This window comes from Chrysochloris asiatica, unplaced genomic scaffold (assembly GCF_000296735.1).
Source record: "Chrysochloris asiatica unplaced genomic scaffold, ChrAsi1.0 scaffold00076, whole genome shotgun sequence".
In the NCBI taxonomy this organism is placed as follows: Eukaryota; Metazoa; Chordata; class Mammalia; order Afrosoricida; family Chrysochloridae; genus Chrysochloris; species Chrysochloris asiatica.
This window is the reverse complement of record NW_006408594.1, coordinates 7,508,381-7,525,821: the sequence shown is the minus strand read 5'-3', so window position 1 is coordinate 7,525,821 and position 17,441 is coordinate 7,508,381. Positions and strand designations below refer to the sequence as shown.

General features: G+C 43.3%; 1 pseudogene; it reads left to right on the top strand.

Moving 5' to 3' along the window:
* Positions 1–6,608: 6,608 nt before the first annotated feature.
* LOC102837977 lies at positions 6,609–8,308 on the top strand (annotated as a pseudogene).
* Positions 8,309–17,441: the final 9,133 nt, after the last annotated feature.

The window sequence follows — 17,441 nt, the reverse complement described above, 5'->3', positions numbered from 1 at the left end:
GATTGCTTCATAGACTATATTAAGGAGTTTCTCATCCTCTCCTATATCCTGGAATAATTTGAGTAGAATTGGTGACAGTTTTTCCATGGCAGTTTGGTAAAATCCACCAGTGTAGCCAACTGGACCTGGACTTTTTTTGGTTGGGAGTTTTTTGTTGACCTGATCAATTTCTTCCTTTGTTATAGGTCTGTTCAAGTTTTCTACTTCACTCTGTGTCTGTTTAGGTTTGTCATGCTTTTCTAAAAATGTACCCATCTCCTCTAGATTTTCAAATTTGTTAGAGTACAACTCTTTATAGTATTCTGGTATTATCCTTTTTATTTTTATTGGTTATGTTGTGACATCACCCATGTGACAACCACACACTTTTATGATGAAAAAACTCTACTTCTTTAGGATTGAAAGAAACCAATTTCTGGAGTTTTCCAGACTGTCTTTAGTTGGGAACCCTTTCTACAGTCTCATGGAGAAAGTCCAATCCATAAATAAAACTGAAGCCAAAGGCTTGGATTGTTGTTGTTGTTGTTGTTGTTGTTGTTGTTGTTGTTAGCTGCCATCAAGTCAGTTCTAATTCACAGTGACGCTATGCATTTCAGAATAAAACTCTGTCCTGCCCTCCCCCATCCTCACAAGTGTTATATTTCAGCCCATTGTTGCAGCCATTGTGTCAATCCTGGAGATTCACCCTATTTTTTGCTGACCTTCTACTTAGACCCTGATGTCCTTCTTCAGGGACTGGCCCCTCCTGATAACATGCCCAGAGGACATAAGACAAAGTCTCGCCATCCTTGCTTCTAAGAAGTATTCTAGCTGTACTACTTCCCAGACTGATGAAGACTCTGGGAGAAGGTGTCAACCTGGGACCTGGAACATGGGCTGCTGGCAGCCACTGGGTGCACAGAAGCCCTAAGGCTTCATGGATCACAGTGTGCAACCCTCCGATCTGCTCCAAGTTGTTCATTTATCTGTTTGTTCATTCAATTCATCTCTCGGTCAGCCTCTGAGGATGTGAGGGCAACAGAGTAATGGAAAGCTTGATAAAGCCAACACATGTTTGTGGAATTCTCTCTGGGTTGCAGAAGTGGACTTTGCTTTCAACTAACCTGACACATTTAAATTAAATTTATTTATCTCTGCCCTACCTTGTTCCCAAAAGAACTCAAGGTAGGTACAAAGATATATGCGACACAACAAGATAAAATGCTTAACGTTGTATACAAGTAGATGATAAAATTAGCAGAGGGAAATTAAAGGAAAGGACGCTTAAACTTGAGGTTCGCTCAAAGTCCCAGCCAGTGGCCACCAATAGGTCACAAAGCTGACTCTGCATTTTGCAGCAATTGAAGCAATGAACGGATCTGGCTTCATCAATGAGGCCCCATTACCTATACAGCAGCAATAACATCATCAAAATTTGATTCAGACCTGCTAAAGGAGAATTTGGCTTGTAAAATGTTCACATATTCTTGATATTCTAGAAATGCCTCCATTGTCTAAAGCAATGTAACCTGTCACAGGGAAGGTCTATCTGCCTTTGGCCAAAAGCTTCCAGGTGTTAGAAGAGCAATTGAAGTGGGGAGGAGGGGAAACCTACAGTTGCCAAGGAGTTAACGCCACTCATGACAAGCCCTATGTGTCAGAGCAGAACCATGCTACACAGGTTTTCAATGAGTGATTTTTTGCAAGTAGATCTCCAGACCTCTTTTTCAAGACATCTTGGGGTGGAATTGAACCTTCTGTCTTTTAATTAGCAGCTGAGCATGTTTACCATTTGCATCACCCAGGGACAACCTTTGTCATTGTTGTTGCTAGGTGTCAAAAGTCAACTTCAAATCATAGCAACCCCATATGACAGAAGAGAATAGCCCCAGAGGGGTTTAGACTGTAATCTTTATAGGGGAGTCCTGGTGTGGCACTGTAGGATAAGCATTTGACTGCAAGGTTGTTTGAACCACAGGCTGGCAGTTCACACTCCCCTGCTATTCCTTGGAAACCCTGTGTTGTTGTTGTAGTGTTGTCGAGTCAGTTCTGACTCATAGCAACCCTGTATAGGGTTTCCAAGGAGCAGCTGGTGAGTTTGAACCACCAACCTTGCAGTTCAAATGGTTTGCAGTCTGGCGCATTAACCCACAGCGCCACACCAAGACTCCTATACAGAGTCACTATAAGTCGGAACCGACTCGACGACACTTAACAACAATCTTTATAGCAACAGATTGCCAGACTTTCTCCTGCAGAGCCACTGATAGGTTCGTACTACTAACCTATCTGTTGTTCTGTTATTGTTGTTAATTGCTGTCATGTCAGTTCCAACTCATAGCAGCTCTATATGGATTTCTGAGGAATAGCTTGTGGGTTTGAACAGCTAACTTTGTGCTTAGCAGTCCAGTGCTGATCCTACAGTACCACATTGTTGTTGTTGTTGTTGTTGTTGTTGTTGTTGTTGTTAAGTGCCATCAAGTCAGTTCCAACTCTTAGCAACCCTGTATATGTTTTCCAAGGAGCAACTGGTGAACTTGAACTGCCGACCTTGCTGTTCAAACTGACCTTGTAGTCACATTACTATTTAGTCCATTCTAACCCAGTGTGGCGCTGTGGGTTAATGCGCCAGACTGCAAAACCGTTTGAACTGCAAGGTCAGCATTTCAAGCTCACCAGCTTCTTGTCAGAAACCCTATACAGGGTCGCTATGGGTTAGAATCAACTTGACGGCGTTTAACAATAACAACAACTCACAGCAGCCTTAGTAGAAATGCCCCAGGGCTTTTCAAAGCATATAAATCTTTATAGAAGTATATTGCCACATCTTTCTCTCACAGAGTGGCTGGTGGGTTCCAACTACCGGCTTTTTAGTTAGCAGCTGAATGCTTTACCCACCAAAGCTCCTTAAAAGAGCCAATAACCACCACCAAAAAAGAGTTTTAAAAAAACAACCTCACAGGCTTTGAGTCAATTCTGACTCACAGTGGCTCTATTTGTGAGTTGCCAGCTTCAATTCATAGCAACTCTTGTACAAAAGAATGAAACAGTGCTCCTCCTTGAACCATTCTCACAATTATTGTTATTTCAGCCAGTGGTGAAAGGATACAACTCTGATGCATGTCTTTCCTGATTTTAAACCATTCAGTATCCCTTGTTCTGCTCTAATGATTGCCTCTTGTTCTATGTACAGGTTCCACATGAGCACATGAAGTGTTCTGAAACGCTATCCATACTTTGTTATGATCCACATAATCAAATGCCTTTACAAAGTCAATAAAACACAAGTAAACATCTTTCTGGCATTCTCTACTGTCAGCCAACATCTATCTGACATCAGCAATGATATCCCTAGTTCTACATCCTTTTTTGAATCCAGCTTGAATTGCTGGCAGTTTCCTGTCTATGTAATGCTGCAATTGTTTTTTAATGATCTTCAAAAAATTTTACTTGTGTGTGTTATTAATGATATTGTTTTATGATTTCCACATTCCAATGGGTCACCTCTCTTTGGAAAGAGTACAAATACAGATCTCTTCCGGTCAGTTGGCTCTTCCAATCTTGCTGCCTCTCTTCCAATCTTGATGTGTCAATTTGTTGAAAGATTTCAATTTGCATTCAATCAAATCCTGGAGCCTTGTTTTTGCCAATGCCTTCCATGCTGTTTGGACTTCTTCCTTCAGTACCATCAGTTCTTGATCATATGGTATTTCTTGAAATGATTGAACCAATTCTTTTTTGGACAGTGACTCTGTGTATGCCTTCCATCTTCTTTTGATATTTCCCATGTCATTCAATATTTTTCCATGTTACAAATTGAGGTTTGAATATTTTCATTCACCTATTTCAGCTTGAGAAATGCTGAGCATGCTCTTCGCTTTGGGTTTTCTAACTCCAGGTCTTTATATATTTCATGATGGTATTTGAGCTGTCTGTTTAAGCGTTCCTTTGAAATTTTGTTAAGCTCTTTTATGTCCTCATTTCTTCCATTCACTTTTGCATCCCTACACTGGAAAGCAAGTTTCATCCATTTTGGTCTTTTCTTTCTTTCTTGTCTTTTTTTAATGACCTTTTGCTTTCTTCATACATGATGTTCTTAATGCCATTTCATAACTCCTCTGGTCTTCAGCCATTAGTGTCTAATGCGTTAAATCTGTTCCTGAGATAGTCTATAAATTCAGGTGGGATAAACTCAAGGTCACATTTTGGGTTGCATGAACTTGTTTTAATTTTCTTCAGCTTCAGAAATTGAGCATATTGAGCAATTGAAATCTGCCTCTAGCTTTGTTTTAGCTGATGATATTGAGCTTCTTCATCAGGCTCAAACATAACAACTATTGTGAGGATGACACAGAACCAGGCAGTGTTTCATTCTGTTGTGCATAGTGTTGCTATGAGTCAGAATCAACTCAACAGCACTTAATAACAACTCTCCCTACCCTTAACAGATGAATGGCTAAACAAAATGTGGCAAATCCATAGCATGGAATAGTATTCCATTATGAAGAGACTAAGTTTTTATCTATGTCACAACATGAATGACTCTTGAAAGCATGCTAATTGAAATAAGTCAGACACAGAAGGACAAATACTATATAACCTACAACCATGGAGTCAATTCCAACACATATAGGGTTTCCAAGGTGGTCAATCTTCATGGGAACAGAAAACCTTATCTTTCTCTCAAGGAATGGTTGGTGGGTTTGAACTGCCCACCTTGGGCTTATCTTACAGTGCCATGAGAGTTCCTTCTAATACTGATCAGTCCCTTTTCTATGAAATACTTAGAACAGGAAAAAATGGGGAGCAGTTAGGACAGATAATTACTCATGAATTTCTTTATCCGTCAAACATGGATTGAGTGCCTACTAAATGTCATTCATTATTTTTACATCACTCCCTGAAATTTTGAACAACCCTGTGGGGACAGTAGGCATGCTCATTGCCATTTTAAGATGAGAGACTTGACACATAAAGAAGTTAAAGTAGCTAGCCCGTATGGTTGCACAGCTAGTATGTGGCAGAACTTGGATTTGAATCAGTCCCCTTGACCCCCAGAGGTGCTCTTTGCACTACATCATGGGAACCAGTGGACTGAACACATCAAGCTAAGGATCAGAGATCACCAGTGGGACCCAAGCCAGATGGATCTGCAGGAACCAGGAAGACCAGACCAGGAGAGCTGAGGTTTGTAGGTGCTGAAGCAGCAGTGTGCTGTCTTGAGATCACAGGAAGCGAAGGAGTGTTCTCATCTGGGTTTGTTTACAGCTGGCATGTCCAATAGTGTAGGCTGTGCACTGCGCAACTCAAGGAGGTATCATTCCATCATCCAATCATAGATTAGCATCACAGTTAACAATAAATGGCATGAAAGTGCATGAAAGAAAGAGCTCCCTTTTCTAACTTGCTCAAAGGTGCCCTACATGGGCTGCCAATGTGAATCCTGCAGGTAAGAGTGTGTGTTTAGAGGCTGAGTGGGTACTCAAGTCTCCCACTGCTTATTCTGTAGTATGAGAACTGTTTAACTTGCTCAATCAGCCTTACAGTGCAGTTTTGAGGATTAAATAAAATAATGGGTATTCAAGCTTATTTATAGGCACACTGGACCACTATCAGGTAAAGCCGTAAACTGGTTAATGAAGTAAAGGAAGTCCTGGGCACCAAGGTTCCATCTATCCAGAAAATGCCTTAGCTCAGCCTAGGCCACAGGCCCATACTCCAGCAGAAAGATTGCACAAACTCACAAACATTGTGCTGAGCAGAAGAAAAGTTCTGATCCCCAGCAAAGAAGACTAGGAGGAGGGGCTTGGCTAAAGTGTCCCTCTGACCTTCACTCAAAAGCAGTTTGTAGTACCCTCAAACCATACACATCCCCTAACACCTTCTTTGAACCAAACAACAGTCTAGCTTAATTAGCAAAGAATGTCCTGGTGAGCATTTTGCTCTTTTAAGGAACTTACTATGCATCCTGTTGCCACTGAGTCAATTCTGACTCACAGCAACCCAAGAGGACAGAGTAGAACTGTCCCCACTGGCTTTCCAAGGCTGAGCTTCTTTACAAAGCAGGCTGCCTCCTCTTTCTCCTCTGCAATGGCTAAGCTCTGGGTTGGCCACTCAATGCTTAGCCACAATGTCACGAGGACTCCTTAAAGCACTTATTATATGGGATCAAATTGTTAACAGCAACTTGAAAGGTCAGCTAGAAAGCTTAAAGAGAAAACTGTTTGTGTCCAAAGGAAAGGAGTGATCAGAAAAGTTAGAAATGTCTACACATTTAGAAGAGTGGCATCGGTGTCACCGTACAGTACATGTAGAAATCATAGAGTCGGTGTGTTTTTCTGTGTATGTGATCAGTAATTGTTTTTTTTTAAACAGATCTAATTTAATTGCTTTCTGCCTAACTAAATAAACACAACTTTGTTTACATTATCGAAGCAATGCATGTTTGTTAGGCATATCTAAAAAATGCAAATAAGCAAAAAACATCCTATTTTCTTCTTTTTAATGAAGGCTGTTATGATTTAGTGACAACGCACTGAGATAAGATTGAACAAGATGGGGCTCAAGAGTATACATTCTGTTGATAGCTGAATGACCTTAGTCTCTAAAGAGAGGAATCTCCAAGCTGAATGGAGGGGATTTTGCACTCAGTAGTTCAGAGACCCCCAGGAAGTCTACAGTCTGTGTCTAACAGTGTGGAGTCTCTCATACGTACAGACTGGATTCGTCACAATTTACCAGGTCAAGAATTACTGATAAAGTGTTTCAGTCTTCAGCAGCAGATCATGAAAAATATGGTGGGGATCCACAAAACCCTCATAAACTACATATTTTTACCAGGATTAAAAGTACAAAAAGATGTCCATATTGGGGAAAAGATGTAATAAAGATGCTTGGATCACAAAAAGCACATACTCCTCAAGTTCACAAAAATATCCCTTCATTGAATGCAAGACTGAAAGTGGTTAAACATTTGATAAGAATCCAACCACTGAAGCGGCCACAAGGACTTCCAACAGAGGAGTGCATATCTAACATGTGCCTCAAGAGCACTGGGATACCAGTATAAAATAGACACTTGAGGGGGGGGAGAAGGGAATAGCCAGAAATATCACCATAGAAAGCTTGTAAGTCCATCTTCTGCTTATAACTGATTGGAATACCTAAAATGGGACTACAACATGCCCAGAAATGGAGACTTCCTGCGGCACCTCTGCATTACATAAGACTATAAGGAGAATCCTGAACCCCATCTAGAGTCTTCTGAGGTGGGAAATTTCCTCTTGAAAAGACAAGCAGACCAGCCTGGAGTGGCTAGAAGAACAGAAGATACTTCTTGAAAGAAAGGCTGACAGGAAAAATACAAAACAATAATGGCAGTCTGACTGACTACTACAAGAACAAGCAAGTTGCCTGCCCAGGAGACACCAAGGCAAGTGGTAGGGTCCCCTCAGGCAAACCCCCTTCTAAGACTAAGACTCAGTGGGAATACATGAACAGACATGCACTCTGACTGGTGACCAAGTTGGTCACCAATAAAGGGAAGTGAGGGAAAAGCAGCAATGAAGCAGCAAGCTAAGCCCTACCACGTTCAATAGACTCCTGTGAACCCGGGTGAAGACCTGGTTGGCCAGCAGTGTGGCAAGACCTGGGGACTCCTGGGCCCAGAGTCAGTGACATAGCCACAGAGGACTAGAGTAGAGAGTGAAGCGTCCAGCTGATAAGAAGTGAGGGGCTATGCACAAGAACACCCACACTTGCAGATAATACCCACTTATCCTGGCTTCAGTGACTGGATCATCAGAGCTCAACCAGAAGTAAAAAAAAAAAAAAGGATTCTCATACAATTTGATGAACTTGACCTACACCTATGGAAGCACTAGCTCAAAAGAGGGAACAAGTAGCTCAAAAGAGGGGAGTGGTTGACTTTACAGTCCAGGAGCGGAGGTCCCTGGGACCATCAAGGGAGAAGAGTGGGGTGAGGGACCCTACCCCTACCCAAAGAAGCAGTGACACCAGAGATGGAGGCAGAGACAATGATATGGAGAGGGAGAACGGTTGGGGACTCTAGACCCAGAGAGGAAGAGGGTCTGTGTGCTGATGTTCATTAGCAAGACTTGTGGGGTATACCCTTTGGTTGGTTGATGATACATGGAGGGAACTGTAACCATGGCAATGAAATGATATAGATAGGATGAATGTAAAGCTAATGTTCTCCCATGTAAACTATCACATAATTCACAATAAAACATTTTTAAAAAAAAGCACTGGGGAGTTAGTGATGTGGTGGAGCCTCCAACCTGTGGAGCAGGAAGGAATTCAGGCCTAACGCCAGAGTAGGCTCAGAGCAGAAAAAATGTTATTCATTTTTATTGGAAGATGGTGAAAAAGTGTTTTCATTAAAACATATTTTAAATGCCAAAAAAAAAAAAAAAAAGAACAAGTTTATAGAACTTTTCTGATGACTCTTGTAACAATCGAGGGAGAAAGCAAAACGCAATGCCCATAGATAAGGAAAGATGAAAGAGAAGTGAGGGCGGGCGAAAGAAGAGGGGAGAGACTGAGCTGGAACAGAACCTCCAAACAACAAACAGAATGTAATGAGATAATAGGAGCAGAGGGTGTCGAAGGCATCGCGCATACCTGGATACCACTGGAAGGGGGCGTCATGGAGCACTTTCTAATCACCATCACAGTTTCCATGGCCAGCAGTGAGATATCATCCAGCAGGTCACAACTGCTGCTGTCCTTCTTGAGAACCTCCATGGGTCAGGGAGGCGTTGGAAGAAGTGCAGCCAGAGTGCTCCTTGGAATCCAGGATGGCCAGACTTCGTCTCTCATACTTCAGACATATTGTCAAAAGGGACCAGTCCTGGAGAAAGACATCATGTTTGGTAACATGGAGGGTCTGAGAAAAAGAGGAAGACCACCAATGAGATGGAATGGGCTCAGATGTAGCAATGATTGTGAGGTTGGCGCAGGACTGGGCAGTGTTTCGTTCTGTTGTGCATAGGATTGTTATGAGTCAGTACTGACTCAGTGGCACCTAACAACAAGAACATGGGTCAAGGAAGGAGCCCTAGTGGCACAGTGGTTAAAGTGCATGACTGCTGACACAAACATCAGTGGTTCTAGCCCACCAGCTGCTCCAATGGAGAAAGATGAAGCTGTTTGCTTCCTAAACATTTAGAGCTGTGAAAACTGTACAAACAACTCTACCACAGTGGATTCGGTTTGGTTTGGGATGGGTCCAGGCAGACTGTGCGATCTTGCTCTGCTTAGAAGAGCCTGGGGAAAATGACTTTGAGCACATCATAGACCAATTTTCATCAGTGGACACAAGGAAGGTGCAGTGTAATTTTCATGTCGTGCCCTGGTGTGTTAAGTAAAAAATTGATGAGGTTGACTTGTATTTCTGAGCTGATGTTTTGGTGAAGTTATCTAAAAGATGTTTGGACAGGGACACAAGTTCAGTGCTTGCCATAGGCACTATTTTCTTTCCTTTGATATGTCTTTGGAGAGGAGAGAGAAGCCAGAAGGAGGCAAAGAATCAAGGGAAAGACTCAATCAAGAGAATAGAAGTGTGTCAGGGGAGGGAGTGAAGGGAGGGGTGGAGAAAGAGAAGAAGAGGAAACAGGGAGCAAGGAAGACAGTGAGGAACAGAGAGAGAAGGAAAGAGGGAAGGCAGAGTAAAGAAGGTAGGGAGGCTGGAAGAAGAGAAAGCAGAAAATGACATGGGGGAAAGAGGGAGAGAGCAGGACTTTGAACTGGTTCGTTCTGGCTGACCTCTGCTGAGAATTTGCATTTCCACCCCTAATATACTGAATCAGTCCATTGTAACAAGATCTCCAGGTGATTCTTATGTGTTAAAATGTAGATTCTGATCTAGTATATTTGGAGAAGAAATGTAAATTCTCAGCAATGGTTAAACCAGTATGAACCTATTCAAAGCCCTGGGAGAGAGAGAAAGGGTTAAGACTAAAACTCACGCAGGACTGAATGCACACGGGGCTCCAGACAAAACTTTCTCTTTGAATCTCAGATTTTCCATCGGACTGTGCCATCCAGGGCAGGCCCCCTAACATTCTGAGATGGTTTCCTCCTCTGTAAGATGTGATTAATATCCATGGCCCCTTCCTGCCACACCCCAGCTCACCCACTCCTCTGCAGTTCACCAGCTCCAGGGAGTAACACCTTTGGGGGTCTGGTTGAAGGCGGGATGCTATGAAGTTCTGTAGCAGAGATTTTAGGTCTACCCATCACAGCAGGCCTTATACAACTAGCTGATTGGCTGAGGTCAGGTAGCCCAGCTTCTGTTTAGGAACTAGCTGGTAGAAAAATCTAGTAAGATGGGGGCAGGGTAGGGACGCTGGGAGAACACACACCTCCTTTGCCAAATGGAAAGGCCAATTTTGGAACACTTTCTGGACCACTCTGAAGCGCTTCCCTAAATCCACTACTGCCTCTACCCCCATGGCTTTTGGGGACTCAGGAGGCTTGATAAGGTAGGCAGCTGTGGATTAGAAGCCAAAGGCGCCAGATGGAAGTGGCTGGCATTTCTCCCCTGTTCCCGAGTGTGAAAAGCCCATAAAACAATTAGAGCCCCAGGCTGCCCTCCTGCCGGAGCAGGGCTGATGTTTGTGCCTTGTTAACTGTAATCAGTGCAGTGATAAGGTCCTCTGGGCAGCTGTAGGAGAAGATAGGCAACCCCATAAACACGGGTCACCCACAGGACAGTGGGGTGAAAAGGTAAAGAGAGGCGTGGTGGCACCCGCCCTGTCCCAGAGAAAGTCTCTACTGGAATTCTGACCCCGGAGGGGGAGGATAGCAGATGCCCAGGATCCCTGAGCCCTGCTCAGCTCCACCATCGGAAGCCGAGGGGTGGTTGACCCAGGCAGGTGGGAATTAGAGATAAACCCACTTTTTGCAAACCACCAGAGGTAAGATTAAACCTGGAAGCACAGACCCTTTGCCAAAAGATTCAACCATTTCCACCCTGAGCCCACGACTCTGGGACCACTCCACCAACAGGGTGCATTGAGTGCCTCCAGCACTCTGCACCAGCTACCCAGGATGGGGTCTGCTTAGACAGTGTACAGACCCTACGCACGGCAGAGGCATATCTACAGAAAACAGCTCCTCTGGCGATTCATTTTAAGTTGATGAATCATCTCTCACAACTGGCAGTGGAAACCGTGATGGCTAAGCCTCTTCAAATAGAGCCCAGGGCACGTACCACACCTCTTGGACCCTCTGACTGGTGGTTCTATATTTTGACTGTCTTCTTTATCGACCACCCTGGTTTCCTGGTCATTAATATCTTAGAGGAGAATGACCCATCTGTCTTAAATGCAGAAGCATAAGGAGAAGACAGAGGGAAGGGACTGTCCCTTCACTGAGTCCTAGGAATGAACTGTACCTTTCATTAAAGGCTTTGTTTCATTTACTCCTGGCCAGAGGGAGGCAGCTCTGCTCTTTGAGAGTAACAAGACAAGCAAAGTCATTTGCCAGATTTCCTCCAGTGTGTATTAAGGAGAGACAATCAGGCAAACTGCTAAAGGTGAGAAGGAAAGGAATTCCAAATCTAATAATACCAGGCATCAGAAGCTGGCAGTTGTCTAGATGTTTTGGAGTTTGGATAAGGTTTCTGGAAAACCTGAGAACCAGTGGTTTAAGGCCAATCCCTTTCAGAGTTGAGTGAACGGGGCTGAGTAGCCAAGAGGCCAACAATTACTGTCATGATTCAAGACGTATCCTTGGCCATCACTTCCATCCCCTAGTTGTCAGTTTCCTCATCTGTGAAATGGGGCTTAGATTTGATGACCTCAATTCTATCACTTTTCTGATTTCATGATTCTCATCCAACCACTTGTCCACTGGATGAAAGAAATAGCTTTGGAAATGGTAGTTCACACAGCTGGCAGTGGGCACGGCATGTCTTGAAATACACAGGGTTAGGAGTGTGCAGTAGCTAAAGCACTCACTGTTAACTAAAAGATCAGCAGTTTGAGCCCACCAGCTGCTCCACAGGAGAAATGTATGCCACTCTGCTTCCGTAAAGATTTATAACCTTCAAAACCCTATGGGGCAGTTCTATGCTGTCTTATAGGATTACTATGAGATGATAGTGGAGGGGAGATTGTATACTACATAAAGGCACCCAGCTGAGGAGGATGAAGAAAGTCAGCCTGGGTTCTTAGGCATACTGAGCTCTGTGCCCGTACAGGGCTGCATCTGTCTGGTGGATGTACCTTTTCCTAATTCACCTAAACATGCCCTATGGGCTGGTGGCAACCCTGAGCTTGGGTCCCAGTTCCAGTTTCGATACTTTCTATCTCTATGACTTCAGACAACTTAGAGAACCTGAACCTTGGTGTTATCATCATAGAAATAGGACTAATCTTATTTCCTGGTAGAAATAGCATGCGGCTGAACTGAGAAGATCATCTCCAGTACCAAGAACAGCACCTGACCCACATCTGGTGTTCAACTTGTAAGAGTGAGTTTCTTACCTCCTCTACCCGACCTGGGTTTCTCTTGGAGAAATGTTCATCAGTGTGCTAGCCTGAGAAATCCTGCCCTTAGAGGCCATCTGCTGGTGGGAGCCTCCCCTCCCTGCCTCATATCCCACTTACATCTGAGAATGTTCATCCAGTATAAGACATGCATCCTCCACTGTATAGACTGGAAGTTGACACCATGGTGAACTCTGGGTGAAGGCATCACACAATAATTGTATGAGTAGATTTTCATTTTTGCATATGAACCCAAGTGCTTTCAAAAGACAGGACCCTCTCTCTCCCTAATGGTTCCTAAAATGGCTCTCTTCTCCTGATTCTTCCATTTCTCATTGGGGAACCAGACTCTGAAGAGATGGCATGCAGTTCTGAAAGTTGAAGCCAGAAAGCCCTGGAGAGGTCATCTGGTCCCAGCTGCTCATCAAACGGACATGGAAGACAGCATCAAGATTGTCCATTTATCATATTCCCTGATTTCACTTGCTACCTCTTTTCCAGAGTGCTGAAACAAGTTGCTAACAGCTTTCTCAGTGGGCATAATCACCCCAATTTTCGAGCTAGAGAGGCGCTGAACGGTGCCAATTGGGACGCACTTAGCGGCACCACACCTGCCTGCAATCTTCCAGCATGCTCTTAGTTACTCATCATTCTTGATCATACTTTGCCTTCTCTTATGGATTGAGTTGCAGCCCCCACCAAAAAAAAATGTGCTGAGTCCAAACCCTTGATACCTGTAAATGTATCCTTATTTGGAATCAGGGTCATTGATAATGTTGTCAGTTACATTAGCGGGAAGTCTTGCAGAGTAAAGTGGGTCCTAAACCCATCTATTGCTGCCTTATAAAAGAGGAGAAAAGACCTCAAGGTACAGACAGAAGGACACTGTCTGGCACTGCACCTGCAGGATCAGGAATGCCTGGAGCTACCAGAAGCTAAGGAGCTCAGGTAGCGCAGTGGTTATGAGTCGGGCTGCTAGCCTCAAGGTCAGCAATTCAAAACTATCAGCTGTCCAACAAAAGAAAAGATGAGGTTTTCTGCTCCTGTAAGGATTTACAGCCTCAGAAACTTACTCAGGGTCCCTACAAGTCAGAAACGACACCACAGCACATAACCACCAACAACAACCATTACCAGAAGCTAAGAGAGACACGAAATAGATTTTCCCTCAATGTCTCAGAAGGAATCAACACCTGACACCCTGATCTCAGACTCTCAGCATCCAGACTGTGAGACAATAAATTTCTGTTTTTCCATGTTATTTAAAGCCACCCATTTTGTGCTCTTTTGTTATGGTAGCCCTAGAAACTAAGACAGCCTCCAGCTTCTTCATCACAAGACTGTTGGCTCTTTTGCTTTGAAGACCAGAAATACTTCTTTAAAAACAATAAACTAAAACAATGTTTCATATACACTGAGCCCTGCTCCCTAGTCTTCAGTGATTCCCTATTGCCTGCAGGATAGTTCCAACTCATTTAACGGGCTCTTTACTATGTTCTGGGCATACTGACATAAATAAGGGTCCGTGTATCCTCTTAGGAGTCCTGGTGTGGTGCTGTGGGTTAATGTGCTGGATTGTAAAAGTTGGTTTGAACCGCAAGGTTGGCGATTCAAGCTCACCAGCTGCTCCTTGAAAACCCTATGGTTGTTGTTGTTAAGTGCCGTTGAGTCGGTTCTGACCTATAGCAACCCTGTGTAGGGTTTCCAAGGAGCAGCTCGTGAGCTTGAACCACTGACCTTGAAGATCAAACTGACTTTGCTGTCCAGCGCATGAACCCACAATGCCACACCAAGTCTCCAGGAAACCCTACACAGGGTCGTTATGGGTTGGAACCGACTCAATGGCATACTACAACAATAACAACATCCTCTTAAGGAGTTCACAGTCTGCTTAGGAGCGACATCAATGGAAGCAAAGAAAGCCAATACGTCAATCAGAATTGAGTACAACAATCACATCAGTACAAGATGCACTTGGGAATGGAATGGGAAATTAACATGTGCTTGGGATGTGGTTGGGGGACTATGGGTCTTTGACCATGGAAAGTATTTATTCCAAGGCCACTTTTTTGCTGATTGTGTATGAGACCCAGAGAGGTGTGGCTTTACATTGTTGAGTTCCCTGTTGTCTAGCTAGAACCTGTTGTTGTTGCTAAGTGTTGTTGAGTCAGTTCCAACTCATAGCGATCCTGGAGCAACTGGTGGGTTTGAACCATGGACCTTGTGGTCAGTCTTAACCTACAGTGTCACACCAGGACTCCACCTACAGCCTGGTACTATGAAAAGAGACCTGGGAAACTGTAGGAGGAGCTGGAGCCTTGAATGTGAGTCTTGGCTTTCTGCTGTGTGGCCTTGAGGGGGTGCTTGACTTCCCTGAGACTTCTATCCTACATTTGGCCATAATCCTAACCCTAACCCTAACTCCATACTCTTACCACCCACACCAAGACAAAATATACATATGCAAATATCTAAGTACCAAAGTTGTTGCTAGGGGCAGGAGGAGAGGAGCCATTGTTTAGAAAGCATTGAATTTCTGTTTATGGTGATGGGAAATTTGACAATGGATATAGGCGATGATTGTACATTACTAATGTAATCTGTTTCACTGAATTGAAACATGAAAGATGCTGAATTGGCATATGCCGTTTTATATATCTTTTTACAATTAAAAAACTTTCTAACAATAAAGATAAAAGATAAGATACTGGAATTTTTCCATGAACTTTTTGAAGCCTTCTCATATTGAGATGGGCCATACCATCATCTCATTAAATTCTGATAACAAATCCTAAGAGAGATTATCTACACACGTGGAAGTGGTAAACTGAAGCTTAGAGTGAATGATCAAGGGGAGCAGCCAGAATTTGGCCCTAAGGCAGTCTGTTGGCAGAGTCTTTCCCTGCCAGCTGCTTCCCCTGCCCCAACTCTAAGAATGCTTCCCTTATAATCCCTCCCTTCTGAGCAGCCTTTAATTTCAAATAGACCCTATGGAATACAAACTGAATCTTTCAACAGACTGATGCAGCGCTGGAGGCATTCACTCATCTATGCCCAAAAAGTTGGAATACAGCTACCTGGCCAATGGATTAGAAGAGATCCATATTTGTACCCATTTCAAAGAAAGATGACTCAATGTAATGAGGGAATCATCTAACAATATCATTAATATCACATGCAAGTAAAATTTTGCTAAAGATAATTCAAACATGGCTGCAACAGTCTATTGACAAGGAACTGCCAGAGGTCCAAACCGAATTCAGATGAGGACTTGAAATGAAGGCCATCATTGCTGACGTCAGATGGATCTTGGCTGAAAGCAGAAAAGACCAAAAGCCTGCCTGTGCTATATTGACTATACAAAGGCTTTCGATTGTGTGGCACATGACAAGCTATGGACAACATTGTGGGAAACAGGTATTCCAGAACACTTAATTGTGCTCATGAGGAACCTGTACATAGGCCAAGAGGCAGTTGTTCAAACTGAACACGGGGACACTGAATGGTTTAAAATTAGGAAAGGTGTGTGCCGGGTTTGTATTCTTTCACCCGATTTATTCAATTCATACACTGAGCAAATACTATGAGAAACTGGATTCTATAAAGAAAAACGTGGAATCAGGATTAAAGGAAGGGTCATTAACAAGCTGCGATATACAGATGATACAACCTTGCTTGCTGAAAACAAAGAGGATTTAAAATACTCATTGATGAACATCAAAGACCACAGCCTTCAATATGGATTGCACCTCAATGTCAAGAAAACAAAAGTTCTCATAATTGGACCAATAAATCACATTATGAAAAATGGAGAAAAGATTGAAGTAGTCAAAGACTTCATTTTGCCTGGATCCACTATCAACACTCATGGAAGCAGCAGTCAAGAAATCAAACCATGCATTGCACTAGGTAAATCTGCTGCACAAGACCTCTTGAAAATGTTTAAGAGTAAAGATGTCAATTTGAGGTCTAAGGCACACCTGACCCAAGACATGGTAGTTTCTAGAGTTTCATATGCATGTTAAAGGAAGACCGACCGTAGAATTGATGCATTTGAGTTATGGTGTTGGAGAAGAATATTAAAAGTGCCATAGACTGTCAGAAGAAGAAAAATATCTATGTTGGAAGTGTACCCAGAATGCTCCTCAGAAGCCAGGATACTCAGATTTCGTTTCTCATACTTTGGGCATATTATCAGGAGGGACCAGTCCTTGGAGAAGGGCATCACGCTTGGTAAAATCAGTGGAAAAAAAGGAAGACCTCCAATGGGAGGAATTGGCACAATGGCAGCTGCAATGAGCTCAAGCATAACAATGATTGTTAGGAAGGTGCAGGACCGGGCACTGTTTCCTTCTGTTCTGTATAAGGTCACTGTGAGTCAGAACAGACTCTATGGCACCTACCAACAACAACTCTCCTCCATCTCATTTAAGTACGAATGAGCCCTTGTCCCAAAGAGTGTGTGGACCTTGTTACATAACCCCTGGCTACTAGCATCCATCCTTTAGAGAAAGAAAAGGAGGCAGGTTTCAGCAGGGGATAAAAATCATTTGAGAACTGTTCTGGGCTGTCTGTTGTGGGTTCAACATCACTGCACTTCTTTCCATGGTCTCCTCTCCATTGCAAAGAAGAACTTGAGACCGCATTCCCCACAGCCTCCTTGCCCATGCAGTTCTGGGTTAAAATGTGCCATTAGAAGGAACTGGCATGAGATTTGGAAGGCAGAAGTGAAGGGAGAGTCATTATTCTTAAGGCGAAATAGCTCTTGGAAACCATTAGTTTTACTGCTACTAAACCAAGATGGTTGGAAAGAGCTATTGCAGGTACTCTAACATTACAGGAGGTTTTGAGAATTTCGTGCTTCAGTCCTAAAAGTCATTTTGGCATGAGGTCTCCTGACCTCTGACTCGCCAGCTCTTCACATAGTAAACCTTCATTTCTGGAATG